This window comes from Sebastes fasciatus, chromosome 11, assembly GCF_043250625.1.
Source record: "Sebastes fasciatus isolate fSebFas1 chromosome 11, fSebFas1.pri, whole genome shotgun sequence".
Lineage (NCBI taxonomy): Eukaryota > Metazoa > Chordata > Actinopteri > Perciformes > Sebastidae > Sebastes > Sebastes fasciatus.
The window spans coordinates 10609146-10623890 of record NC_133805.1 but is presented as its reverse complement, the minus strand read 5'-3'; the positions used below and the strand labels follow the sequence as shown (position 1 = coordinate 10623890).

At 40.5% G+C, this 14745-nt stretch overlaps 1 long non-coding RNA gene across 1 annotated transcript in view; it reads right to left on the bottom strand.

Annotated features, from left to right (window-relative positions):
* LOC141776739 (uncharacterized) overlaps positions 1-13462 on the bottom strand; it is a 59724-nt gene extending 46262 nt beyond the window's left edge. Inside the window, exons 1-2 of the long non-coding RNA XR_012595803.1 lie at positions 13319-13462; positions 12086-12239 (exon numbers count right to left, since the gene is read on the bottom strand). This is a non-coding gene — a long non-coding RNA (uncharacterized LOC141776739). The remainder of the gene's footprint in view (positions 1-12085; positions 12240-13318) is intronic.
* Between the last annotated feature and the right edge of the window lie 1283 nt (positions 13463-14745).

Here is a 14745-nt window from a genome sequence, read left to right as displayed (position 1 = left end):
TTTCTTAATAAGGTTACAAAGTGCTTTACTGAATAAAACAGCCGATAAAAACAAACAAAAAGAATAAAAACAAAGTGATGATAAAACATTGGGGGGTATAATAAAGTTAATAACGTAGAGTGGAAAGATAAAACCCAGCACCATATTCAACATTCATAAACGCTTCTCTATAAAAGTAAGTTTCAAGAATTGAAACAATCATAATATTCATTAAAGGGGCACTCCATGAATTATTCATTGCACTTCCACAAAGAAAAATCGATTCAATACAGGCCAAAACATCCTCATTTTTTATGTGCCCACTAAATAATTAAAAACTTTTACAGTGTTTGATTATTATCTATCAATAAATTACAGAAACATTTTAAAAAGTTATTTGAAATTGACTAAATTATATTTGCATTTAAATGCTGATTTAAATAAACAATGAAAAATATAATAAAAAAGATCATTAAATTGACAAATTGATCATTCCATTTCCTTATTCTGTAATTAAATGATGGAAAAATAAGTCAAGTTTAAAAGCCTTTTATTTAATCTATCTATTCATTTTCGATTTCATTTTCAATGTAATTATCAATGCATCATTTAAAGACAGAATTAGGACATAGTCTTGGAACGCATCTTCTATCGTTGTTCTGGTGTAGCCAGCGGATATCCGGACCAATACTTCTTTTTCCGTGCGCTGCTCATTGTTTACAGTCTGATTAGCAACGTGAGATGTGAGACTGGAGTTGAGAGACGACTTTTACGACCGGATTGTTTCAGTAGCCAGTTTATAAACTCATTTTAAACCAATAAAAAGCTAAATTGTCGTCAGACGATGGCTGGTGGGTTCCCAGATTGCATTTCTCTTTTGCTCTCCACACGGACTGTTTACTTACATTTTAACCAAAGCCTGCTTGAACGTGATTGGTCAATACTTCTGGGACTAAAAACGGAAACCAGAACTCTTCCGATGCCCAAATCTTGTCCCATTGCCTTCAGATTCTACATGTGAATGCAGAATTTGTTCATAGAGATTATAGGGCATACTCAGCAAACTTAATGATCTTATGAATGTATGTGTCAAACTCCAAAAACCCTGGATTTCCCATAATGCAACTTCAAATCATCTGGCATTAGACGCTCCCTGCCTGGTAAACGTCTATATATTTCAAATTCTATGCCTCTAGTCAGTGTAAGCCAGCAGAGTGTAGTACATTTTGTCCCAGAGTTTCCCAGCATGTCACAAAAAAATAAGATCAGTGAGGATGAAAATTCATTTTTGGGACAAATTTGTGACTGTGAGTTGAAAGGAAAACACCCTGCTAATGTTACACTGAAAGCCGGAATCTCGTAATTACAATAACTGTGATGTGACACGAATGCGGCATGGATGGAAGTCCCAGCATTATCGCAAATTCACACATGAAAAGTATTCAAACGAAAAAAGGCAGTCTTTTAACATAGTAAATCCACTCTCTCTATATCTCAACACTTGTTTGTCAAACCAGGAACTGTATGTACCAACCATTTCCTCCCATTTTCTCTCTCCACGTCTCTTTTACACAAACCCTCTGGGATGATACGTTAGCCAGATCCGGTCCAGGCATTGAAGGACACGCATCAGCTTCCATAATCACCAATTTCCTTTTCTCTGCTGCTTCAGCCGGCTGTGTGCAGCGGGGAACGACACCTGTGGTTATGATTGGGATTGGTATGAGTGGTATTCTGGGAGGAATCATGTATGTGTGTGGCGCTGGTAATTCCTGTGTGTAGGCGATCTTGTTAGATGTAAGGAAAAGGTAATCCATAAAGTCTATCTCTCTCCAGGTTACACTTTTCTCATCCCATGTTTTTCCACTCCTCCTCCTCCTCCTCCTCCTTTTTGTTTTCAATGTTCAACATCATCACTCGGGCGTCCGCACACCTTTGAAAAACTCATATTTGAAGCCCTAAGCACTGGGCTGATTATGCTATTCGACCTGTCCGCCACTTTCGCACCTTTTTGCCTCGCTGCTTTTCGAGCGGCATTATTGATTCCCTTTTGTTCTGCCCGCGCCAAACTTCGCCATTAGCAAAGTAATTTTAGCTCCCGCTTTGACAGGCATGCTAAAAACAAGTCACGGCCAATGTGCGCTGACCGGCTGAATGATTGCTGCACAATGCGTCGCACACACACACACCGCCCCATCCTAAATGAAGCCCGATCAATGATGGCAAACATGTCACGGATAAACACGAGGAGAAGGACAAAAGCATATAATCGGAGAGAAAAAATGAAGGAATTTATTGATTTCCAAAACAAAACTAGAAGAAGGGGAAAATAAGGAGGATGATTATGAAGTGTGTATAAGGGTTAATAGAGAACACCTCACCTCTTTGCCCTTTGGCCAGCCAGTTTGTGTATGCTGTTTTTGTATCAGGCGTGATGACAGATAGTTGTTAACTACCTTTCAACCATCCTTCCTGTCACAAAACCGCATCGATAACTCCAAACAGCATGTTAAACCATTATGTGAAGAAAAACAGCAACTCCTACAGTGCTACTCCCCCTCCTTCCTCTCCTTTTCCTTTCTCTGTCACTCCCACATCGCCTCTCTCCAGGTGCAGCTTCCATGATATGTTAAAGGAGAGGGAGTTTGATAAATGGCCGCATGCTTCTTTGATGAATTAGGGAATTGTCTACACCACCTACATTGTCCCTATTATGTTCAAAACAGAGCAGTTAGCTGACATGTCTGGCCTTATCCTCTCTGTGGGAGTACAGCTGAAGTGTTGTCTTCCAGCTTGAGAAAATAAGAGGAACAGACTCATTTGCCTGAGTGGCCGGGCTTTATCATTTGTACCGTTATACACAAGCTATTTGTGAACGAGCGATTCTGGAGAAAGATTGTTGATACTTGAACTCAACACCCAAACAAATGCAACCCTCTCATCGGTGCTCCTTCAGGACATTATCATGTGCCAGATTTACCGTCCCTCTCACTCCCACTGCCTTCCTCTCTATACATCCGTGGCCTTTCCTCCTGTGTCCTGTGTATGAGCACTAACGCCGCCTGTTGCTGGTTGGCTGGAGATAAGCTTTATTGTTAGGCTTTTATTAGGTATGTTGTTGTTTTTTAAATTACAAAGACGACAGTTTTAAACAATTTGAATACTTTTTTTTTTGTTAAATGCAGAACACAGAAGGGCAATGAGGCGCAGTGTTTTTTTTCCCATGGGTGCTCATAATTACCTGTGGGTGCCGTAGCTCTTCAGCACCCACAGGCAATTGGCAAATAAAATTTAGGCACCTGAACCCCCCGAATCCCTTTTAGTGCCCAGTTACAGGAGATACTGCAACACCTGCTTCTTTTTACAAAGCATTTGTTTTCATTGGAGTAAGACTGATGTTAGATAATTACAAACAACATTCTCCCTCTGTGTTTCCACAGCAATGACCGATTAGTCTTTTTATCCCATTTTCTAAATTGCTACCGTACCATATCTCCAACTATCAAAGAAGAAGAGATTAGCTGTCATGTTGGACTTTATAAATTCCCATGTTGCCACGTTTTACCGATCGCCTGCCACTTCTTAACCCTCACAATGTCTGAGTGAAAATTGCAGCATCATTTGCAGCCATTTCTTTCCTCGCCTGTCGATACAATGTCGTCAAGTGTAATATTTTCAGGAAGGCTGTAACAGTGGTAGTGTCATGAATTTGTTCAACATATCAGAGTTAATGAGGAGAAAAGAAGACACAGATCTGCAAGAAGAAAAGAGGATGCAGGTGGCCAAAACTAGTTTCACAATGGCAGACAGTGTTCGGTTGGCTGCACACGGGCTGTGTGAGCAACTGTTGCTATCTCCCGTCAGCTGCTGCAGGCTGCACAAATATCACTATTATTCTATGAAATATTCGTGTTTGACAGTTAAAAAGTCTTACTGGTATTGGTGATACATCCCATGGCATAACTTGGTATCAAACAGCGGATCGAAAATCGTATTATATGATATCACTATCATGTAACACTGGTCATAAAGTCAGCATAGTGGATATTAGTCTTACACAACCAGACACTGTGGTATGTGGATACAACTGTTTGTTTTCAGGTGTCTGTAGCCAACAATGCTATTTGCACCCGATCCAGGCACATATTAGACACTGCTTGTGTATACAGTATGTACTGAATGTATAGTTTTCCTAAACCTAACCAAGTAGCTGTGTTGCCTAAACCTAACCAAACTGTGACTGAAAACACACAACCCACTCCTTGCCTCTACTTTGTCGCTCTTTATTTCCTCCGCCAAGGCCAAAGGCCTAGGAAGGAGGTTATGTTTTCACCGGCGTTGGTTTGTTTGTTTGTTGGTTTGTTTGTTTGTCTGTTAGCAGGATTACTCCAAAAGTCCCTGACGGATTTGAATGAAACCTTTTTTTTTTTGGAGGGGTGAGTTGTGGCACAATGAACAATCCATTAGATTTTGGTGGCGATCGAGATCATGGTCCGGGTTCAGGAATTTTTTCAAGGATTCTGATCAGCCAGAACATTAAGACCTCTGGGTATAACACATGCACAGTGTAACTGATAACGCGTTGATGATACATGACCCCGCCTCTTTCCTTCAGAGAGAGAGACAGAGAGAGAGCAGGGTGTCGGGGGACACACACCGTAGATTCTGTGTTTTTTCACATTAAACTCTGTGAAATTACAGTTGAGTTCGACCAAAGCACACTTGGTGATTGTTGGAAAGAGTAACAACGACGGTTTAGGTGACTTTTATTTTGTTTCTGTCCAGTTTGAATGAAGTGTTTTACGATGCTCCGTAACATACAGCTGATCTCAACATAAACAAAAATACACGTGAATGATGGCGCAAGCTGAACGGAGAGAGGGGGCAATTGTACTTGGGCACCTTGGCGGAGGTCTGCGCTCTCCGAGTGCTAGTTCTAGCATTAGTACTACTATTACCGGGACTATTCTCACTCGGGTGCAAATAGACACTATGTTTGTACATCATCCATTTTTAAAAGAAAATAAATTGTATCTTTACTTTTACAATGAAACATTGTAAAACTGCAAAACTGTGAAACATTCTCCTTTTTTCAATTTCAGCGATTGCTTATCGTTTTTCCCAGCTAATGACTCACCAGCGTGTGTGAATACACCTCATGATCACTTTCAAAATCGGCCCATGTGTTTAATGCCCCAAAACAACATTAGCTTGCTCAGTTAATTGGCTCTAAAGGCACTATTTCATGGTGAAAGACATTTTAACTGAACCTGTGCTGCCAAAAGCATGAATGAATGCTTACTGTAGAAAATGAGGTAACCCCACTCAGACTTGTTATTTTCTGGATTCTTGACTCTATCTTTTAAAGACAAAAATTCATTTAAAAAAAATGGACAATTACGTAATGATTTAACAGATTTAAAATGGCATTTGATTGTTGCTTCTCTGTGTTTCACTGTTTATGTCTACAAAGCAGGTGAGTTTCAGAGAGACAGTAAATGGGAGAATCACAGGAGGAAGAGAGCTCGGATGAAACAGTTTTATTGTTGACCAGCGCTCCGCTAGTATAGTATAGTGGCTGCTGTTAATTTACCACCCTGCCACCAAGATCACTATTTTTAGACATACTGTATTTCTCTTTGCCATTTGCGATCAGCTACTATACCACATGGGAAATCATCCATCATTTAGCCTGAGGCCCGACTGATCTCACTCCGTATTAGAAGGTGTTGAGTTTGGAAATCAATTGCATTTCTTTCCACTGGCTTTTCCAATCTCGCCAAAATGATCAGTCTAGTGTGTGCACGTGGTGATCCGGTCCCACAACTTGGCAGCTGGGGATAGTTGACCTTCACTGTTTTGTCTGATTAGGGCTGATCAGGGTCAACCCGTGATGGCCTCCTCCCTTAACCCGCCAAATGAAGCCTGGCACTAAACTGACTCAACACATATGTGTGTGTGTGAGCCGACTAGAGTGACAGCACTGTTTTACAGCTTTTCTCAATTGTTTACACGCCAACACTGGCACTTAAGACACTTAATGACTACAACCTGTAACTCATGTACCAACCCCCTGAACCAATTCTGCTAAAATACAAGCACATTTCCTGCTTTACGCTCAGACTGATCCAAAACTTTTGGCCCAAATTTCAGGGATAAAATCTCTTTCACTGCTTCATCTTGCCGTCAGACAGCCCTTTCATCTCTTTTCCAACGGGGGACTGAACTGAAAGTGAAACGTATCCATGCTCTCTCCAAAGCCAGCAGGCTTAGATGACAAAAACAGTATAGAAAAGTTTCACTTTTAGTTCAGTTCGCCATTGGAAAAATATTCTAAATATAGCGTGCACTTAAATGGATATACATTTTTTTAGGTGGGCCTTTCTTTTTGGTGGCTAAAATACGTTTTGGTGCTGGCCCCATCCACAGCACTATATTTTTTGCTCTGGTGCTCTTGTCTGTTTCTTGCCGACCGTCATCTACTGTAAGCAATACACCTGCTATGAATAAGTACCTCATACAACCCCACTTCAAAACACCCCGAACTATCCCTTTAAGTAACAGCCAACCGAGCATTTCCTGCTGCACGCATCAAAGCTTTCCACTAGCACTGATAACAACACACCGTACAATGCAAGCACTTACACTTTAAGTTCAGACAAATTACTGTAATATACAGAAAATCTTACTTCAGCACAACAAATGTGAGCTGCAGTTTACCTCCCTGACACATAACTGACATGCCAAATCAGTTGAATTATTGGAGAGAGAGATTGCAAACCTTCAGTGCACCATTTGCGACATTTCTAATAATTGATTCCTTAATGAAAAAAGCATCCGCACACTCAAATGTAAATGGTAAATGGACTTGCACTTATATAGCGCCTTTCTAGTCTTCCGACCACTCACAGCACTTTACGCTACATGTCAGCATTCACCCATTCATTAAGTTTGAGAGCTCCAGCACCTCAGCTAAATCTGATGCTGGGTAATAGTTGCTTTCTGACGTGCCCTGCAGTTGACCTTCCCATGCTGTACTTTGACAAGTAATCCATAGTCCAAGGTACACTAGTGTTGCCAGCTGTGTAAAGGCCATCCACTTTTAGCAGTTCAGGTCAGAGCTAAAACTGCAATGAACCTCATCACCTCTCATGACCAGAGATTCATTTATGTCTAATGTTTTTTTTTAACAAGGTCATCTCCTGATTCGATACTATCACAATACTTGGGTACCGATTCGATATGTATTGCGATATTTGAATATTTTTCGATTCGATATTATGATTAATTGCGATTTTTGTAAACTTTTTTAACACTAGACCATGGGAAAAAGTTGAATCATACACTTCTAGGGACTTTTACTTTGGAAAATATCTGAATTAATACAGTAGAAATGTTTGATATTCAGCAAGTATGTATTCAGAGATGTCCTGAAGTCAAATATATCAGTAATTGTCAGACATTATTTATTAAATTTCTTTTCCCGCAACCCAAAAATCAAAGAATAAAGACATTTCCCTCACAAATTAGTGGTATTTGCTTTTTAATTTATAGAGGTCATGTCATATTTTATACTTCGTGGTGAGTATAATCCAATCAATTTTATTTCTATATATGTATTTTGTACATACAGTTCCCTTTGTTAACACCTTATTTTGAAAACCGGACGTAGTCACACGTGTATACTTCCGCTAACTTCGCCAAGTCCGTCAAATGAAGCAAATATATCGATTCTGGCGTTAAAAAAATCTATTTCAAAATCGTAAAAAAATAAATAAACGCGATACATAGGTGAATGGATTTTCTTTTCCCACTCCTATTATTCACGTCTAGAATACAATAATAAAAGATAAATAGGGGAAAGGCAGCCAGAAGGACACCAGCAGCAGGGGAATAAAACATTTCGAAACTCCGACAAAAATTGATAAGAATTGAAAGTATTGTGTCCTGCAGTCTTCCAGCAACAACTGTGGTAGTTCTAGAGCCGAGTAGAAGGGTAACACTTCATCATATCAGGGCTAGTTCAACTAATGAGCAAATGAGAACAAAGGTACACAAGCTAACCACCAATTAATGTGCAGCGGGGAACAAATCAATCAAGCTGCCTCTGGTGAGCTCTCCAAGACACTGAGTGGAGGACTGATTAGCGACATGAAGGGCAACCTTGTCTCCTACTAAATTACGATCCCATACAACTACACTGCTTTCTCAATTAGAGGGAGACGTATGTTCTCCCAGATTACTGTCGCACTTTTAAACAGTTTTAAACACGTGGTTAACGTTCTCAATTGAAATAAAACATAAAAATGCAACAAAACTACTTTGTAAGGTTTAATAAAACATCATGATTAAAATAAGTGAATGTTGAATTTTAGTTTCAACATTGGAAACGAGACACGGACATCGGTCTCCTGGGCGAATGTGCAGTGTTTGTTGACCCGTCCACCACCCTGACCTCTTCCATACGTGGACTTCCGTGTTCTGAATCTGGGGGGTGACGATACAAATAACTCGCGTGACTCACAGGACCGACGATACCAACGAGTCACGTGACGAACGACGTAAGTGACAAAATAAGTTAACGTTACTTTTAGTTTCTTACGGGCCATGAACAACGGTCTCCTGGTTGAATGTCTTGTGTTTGTTTGACCCATCCACCACTTCTCCCGCACACCCTTAGTAGACTTTCACGCTATTAATTAGGGATATTCATTTCTTCCGATACCAATAGCGGTACTTGGGCTTTGGGTATCGGCCGATACCGGGTACTGATCCCATACCAGTGTTTAATTAGTAAGCTGTATGCCTCACTGTGTGGACGCGACTGGAATCATTCTTTTATGTGTAAATAAACATCAGGCTTGACTTCAATATTGCTTTCCTATATTTCCAAAACAAAACGCAACAAATGAATACACAGATATCAATATACTGAAAGGTTATTTATTATTCAAATAATAAATCGTACACCAACAACTTCATAAAACATCTTCTTAAATTAACAGGAAATTGGTTGAAAACTTGAAAAAAATTGGTTAAAACTTAACAGGAATTAAAATTCCAGTATATAATGTATATAGTATATAAACATAGAATTAAATTGAATAGATCGGCTCTATTGTCACCGACATCCGATCCAGCTATTTGAGTCAGTATCGGCCCGATATCCAGTCCGGTATCGGTGCATCCCTCCTACGTCACTTGCTCTGACCGTCGAATAACGCTGCCGGTGGGTTTACATTGGAGTTAGTTGAAAGCCCGGTTCATCATAAACTGTCGCTAAAGGGTACCTCCGTGTGTCGGTTTTGGATGTCGAGGGGCGCCGCCCAATCGGCGGTGTTTGACGAGTTAGACACGGTTGGCCAAGTGTGATGTAGATTGGATGAGCGGTCTTCGAGATAACGGAATAACACACAGAGGGACAGACAGACAGAGATTCCTTTCCTTATAATTAGATTAACCTGAATTATATTTTTTTATATCTTCAAGCCCTACTTATTAGCTGTGAGCATTTGAGAAGCTAATAGTGGTCAGAAACTGCCAAATGCAGTTTTAGGCACAGTTACATCGTAAAATATGTACATACTATGAAAGACAAGTAGGTTCAGGTAGGAATGATTGAAGTGCTTTGAATATACAGAAAGGTAGTATTCATGTGACACCGTGTTTATTCTGCCCCTCTGTCTCTGCTGCAAGCGCATCACATCACATCACTGTAATGAGCCCCCCCCTGACCTCTGGCCTCTGGCCTCTGGCCCCTCAGGAGATTCTCAACTTTTTCCTTTCTAATCCACATTCCACACACTCGTCCACCTCATTACAGATGCTGAACATGCTCCTTCCTGGCTCACATAAACACACAATAGCTCGGGCACAAACACACACCATTGTAGAGACGCACACTACACACCATTAAAAAAAAAAAAAAACTGACAAAAATATTGGAGTCATTACTGTAACCCCTCTCCATAGTTGCAGTGCATTAATCAGCTGTTGGCAGAATGATATAAAGTAAGTTCATTTGAATATTTTTAGAGCCGCATTAAGCGCCAGTGAAACTTAAAGTTAAAAGAAGCGGGGAAGAGCTGTCGAAGGTTACCGTTGTTAGTCTTTCCGCTGCAGGCGTTGTTTTCAGTTTATTTCTTTTATTGTAGCCCAAGAATATAATTTTCTCATCTAGAGTCAGGTCTCTTTTTTTTTTTTTTTTACATAACGGACTTCAATCTCATGTGCAGTAATCACCCACCAGCAGCACTCTTGAGGAGGTGAACAAGGCAGTCTCTATGGCAACCTCCGAGACCTGCAGAGGTGCTCGGTGTAATGGTCTCTCGTTCGGTAATCCCAAATTTGAGTACCAACCTTCACGACCACAGAAGGTCTTTATTTTCTCAAGGGTGAGGGATATAGTCAAGAGTAGCACTGTCTAATGATGTGTATGCTTATCAAACCATCTCTTTTTATCCTCTCTTTTTATCCCGTCGCAGATAAAACTGGTGTGTCACCAATTTCCTGGAGCGGTAGCAGAGTAGTGCATCTCGTGGTGTGTTGACGCAGATATAATCTTAGTTTCCATTAGGGCAGTAACTTTTGTCTGCTTCTGTCTTTTTATCTGAGGTAAACAAACTTTATTTACGAATGTAAATTTGTACAGAGGTGATATTGGGCATATAGGCTTCATCTGAAATCGCATACTACATACTCAACAGGTGTACCATCGTTCAACATACTTTTGTGTGAATAAACAGTAGTATGTCTCTTTTCGGACGCACTGAACTGCAATTTACGTCGTCGCTTCCTGAGAGCCTCCTTGCCGGTTAGAGACGTGTATCCATGGTAACATGTACCAACCTCATGTGACCAAAACGACAATTTGTGAGAATTAAATTATGAATTAATTTAAAATATATCTTACGCCAAGCAAAGTGAAATCTTTTACTGACAGTTAAATTGAAGAGTTGTTGATGTTACAGAGCTGTACATTCATACACTCGTCCCTACTGCATTGCATTGTGGGATATTTATGCCGCCGTTGTGTCCAGTGTTGCATTCTGTAATATTTCACCGTAAATACAATGCAATTGTTGGTTTCATACCAAGGTTTCGGAGATATTCAAATATCTCACATGCTGTTTTAGCGTACTAAATAGCATGTTAGTACGGAATTGGAATGGAACCTTACATACAATGCCCGACACCAGTCGTCATGTTTAATCCCCTGTATGTCTGGGACAGGAACAAGCCACTGTCTGACCTTCCCCCTGCTAAGTAGCTCAGACGACGAAGGAAATATACGAATGAAATTAGATGAAGATGAGTATAAACTCGGCAATCCACCTGATATGCAGCCGCAGGCTAAGACACATCACTGATGCAGGAGATAATCATTGATTTATGCATTTTAAAATGACAAATTCACAGTCTGAAGCAGATAATTTCCTCTTATAAAATGTTATGTAGCATTGATGAATAGCAGATGACCATTAGTACATGAATACAAGCTTAGTTTGGTAATAGGTACACACTGGAATAAACCATACAAGAGCTCAGCAGTTTAGGTGTAGAGTTGCTACGATCAATCGATTAGTTATCAGCTATTAAATTAATCGCCAACTCTTTTGATGATCGATTAATAGGATTGACAGAAGTGTGACAGAAGCCCTGTTGAGTTCCCAATGACGCTAACATTACAGGTAAATATCTGCAAGTATGTTAATGGGCTGTGTGCAAAACAAGAGTCATGTTTGCATCCATAAAGCCTGACTTTGCACTGAGCCAGCAGAGCCCCCCAAAGCAACTGCAATTACTATTTATGTATCACCACCACTACATAAATCAACAACATCATAACACAGGCGCTTAACAACCACCGAGAGAAAATGAGCTCAGCAGCCACTACAACAACTTAATCCACTGTTAATACCAGTGCACATAGCTATGGGTAGATTATAGCATTCAGCAAACAGCATAATATGGCCTCCTGTACAAGCCCATCTGCAGGACAGCTATTAAACAGTCAGCAGCGTTGGCAGCCCTATAGCTTATTACACTGATTAAACAGAGCCAAACCATCGTATGCAGATTAATAGCACAAACACATTTTTCTTACCTTACTGAAGTGAAGCAGTGCTCCGAGGAGTATCAGCTGGGAACACATCCTTGAGTTGGACCCGAGCCACCTCCAGAGGAGCAGGATTTCCCTCCGGAGCAGCCGTCTTGAAGAAGTAGCAGCAGTAGCAGTTTTCAGGTAAGCAGCGCAGCACCTGGTAAGGTAAAGTGAGCAGAGGGTTGAAATTCATATAAATGAGGTTTATTGAACATAAATTCCAAAAAGAAGTGTAAAACTTGTGGTAATGAGTTGGAATGAAGTTGGTTAAAAATGTGCAACACTGAACTGGGTGAAAATTTGTAATGTAATGCTTCTGAACAGGGCTTCTGTCACACACACAAGATATGAAAGAATTCACAATTACCTTTTTTTACAGCATTAGATAGTAGCTTGCTTTGCTGTTTTTAATAAACAGTCGAAGAACCAGACCGGGTCAATTTTGACCTGAGCGGACCACAGGTGTCATTATGTGCTGCCATTCAATTTGTTTTGATGCTTTCAAATAAATATTCTGACTAAACTTTGACTTTTATACTAGTATGTGATAATACATCAACATTATGCTCCTCCGATAACAACTACAGTCAAAATAATTAATAATTTCTGCTTTTTTTTAACTAAAAAATTAGGTATAATTTCACAGAAATTAGGTTTATTAATCATAAGTTCCAAAAAAAAGTGTAAAACTTGTGGTAATGATTTCCAATGAAGTAAGCCAAAAAGGTGTAACACAGTGACAGTTTATACTACTTGCTTTCACACAGTCAAACTAGACCCGAAGACAAAAGTTGCATGGTTGGCGGGAAGAAAATAGGAGGGTTAAAGTTGATTTTCATACCATACTGCTCAGATACTGCCTGGAAGGTGGGAAATCAACCAGAACATTTGTGGTATGTTTTAGAAAATGGTCAGCAGTAATGTAGAGTACATGCAATTTGTAGTTAATGGGCTAAAACATGCAAAATTGCTGATATGGTGCATTTTATTATGATTTTACTATCATTTTTATCACCATGTATATCGTTTTTAATGTGATTCATCCAACATTTTCAACTGAATTACTATGTTTTGGAATTAGACCCTACTTTTAGATGATTTGTTTGCTTCTAAGTGCATTTTAGGGCCAAACTAAAACAGGTCTGACATCTTTCCATCCTCTGAATGAACACAATATTTACACAGTCCGTGTGGGGAAAAAGGCCCCGCAATCACAAAGTTTACCCAGCTCCTCACCTCTCCACAGTCTCCTCCCATCAGTCATCAGAGCTGTCGGCGCCACGTCCAGATACATCATGAAGAGGGCATCTCTCCGTCCGTCTCTCCGTCCGCCGTTTCTTAATCAGGTGGGGAGTGAACTTGTGACGGTGTAATGTGGACATAAGTCTTTTTCTAAACATGTCACTCGGGTTGACAGTGGAGGTCGCCTTTGCCTTCAATCAGAGGAAGTCGACACACGCGGGGTACACATGTAAACGCACACATCCGCCACCGCCAGCCTCCCTTCCTCCAGAACGCAGTATATTGATGTAAATGTGCATAAATTTAGAACACAAACCTGTCATCTGTCCTGGCACAGTTGATTCATTAAAATTGCTCTGGCCTACATTTTTATATATCTTAATAAAATAAAAAACTGCACAGCTCGGACTTTCCACTCTTCTGCTATCTGATGGAGAAACCACTACGTAGAGGACGCAGTGGGAATTTGTCAAGGTGATACAGAGGCTTCCTCTTATGAATTCGGTTCCTACTGTACTGGTGTGATGGAGTATCCAGACAGACAATAAGATTGTCCTAGTTTTCAACCAACTTTGAACACATTTGTTAAATATGACCCCACATGGAGCCGTGCTAAAATTAGCAAATGAGGAATAGCTAAGAAACCCCTTTCAACCGATCAAATGTCAACGCTGCGGATGTCCCACTTGTGAGCGTATCACGCTTCCTGCTCGGCCAGCTGATTAATTCACCGGGATGATATCTAACTCCATCAGGGGGTTGTGTCCCTACCTATTTACCTAATGGGCTTCCTCTACCTCTCTCTCACCACCTGTCTGTTATTCTTCACCCTATCCCTCTGTCTCCTCGCGTCCCTGAGGATGTGATTAGAAGTGTCTGCGGCCCCGGTGGGAAATCACTCATGTTGCCGCTGGTATGTCTAGTAAATTACTCCGCAGAGCTGACCGGGTCCTATATGGAAAAAAAGACGAGATGAACGGGGACGGCGGGGGGAGAGGGAGATAGATGAGAAGCGAGAGCAAAAAGAAAGAAGGAACATGAGGCTGATATGTGGAAAGAGGTGTACGGTCAACAGGGAGGAGTGTGGAAATGGAAAGGCAAAAGGAGCTGGTGGAGTAGAGGGAAGGCAGGAGGTGACGAGAGAAGAGAGACAGAATGAGAGAGAAATATGGATGAACAGGTGTGGAGATATGGGGAAAGAGGAAGAAGCGTGAAGAACAGGAAAGTAAAAAAGGAACAGAGATGAAAATGAGATGATAAATGAAAGAAGACCAGAGAAGAACATATGAACTATTGGAATCCACTAGTACGGGTGTACCAATTCATCTACTACATCGATGTATTGATTTATCTTCCTACGATCCAACTACATCGATAGGTACTCAGCAAGTTGTCCTTCACAGGGGACGTATATTGATCTA